Source organism: Brassica oleracea, unplaced genomic scaffold (assembly GCF_000695525.1).
Source record: "Brassica oleracea var. oleracea cultivar TO1000 unplaced genomic scaffold, BOL UnpScaffold00948, whole genome shotgun sequence".
Classification (NCBI taxonomy): Eukaryota; Viridiplantae; Streptophyta; class Magnoliopsida; order Brassicales; family Brassicaceae; genus Brassica; species Brassica oleracea.
In genome coordinates, this window is record NW_013617542.1 from 33,482 (window position 1) to 33,896 (window position 415).

A 415-nucleotide genomic window follows, 5' to 3' on the forward strand; every position below is an offset into this window, starting at 1 on the left:
GTAGATTCTGTACATTGAACAAGGTTAGGCATGTTCCATCATTGACGAAGAATTTGATATCCGTGAGTCTTCTGGACAGCAGAGGGTTCAAATATTCGGGTGGCGATGGAGTTCTGAATGTCTACAGGGGTTCTGATGTGATTCTGAAGGGTTTCATGAACGGTACTCTGTATTTGCTGAAGGGTACAACAATTACCGGTTCAGCAAATGTTGCATCGCCAGAGATCCCAGAGAAAGATATGACTAAGCTATGGCATATGAGGCTTGGACATATGAGGCTTGGACATATGGGTGAGCGTGGGATGCAACATCTGTCGAAGCAAGATATGCTTCATTCTGATATTGGTTTGGAACTCTGCTCAGAAGAGTTCAAACAGTTTTGTAAGGATGCAACATCTGCCAAGCATCTTACAGA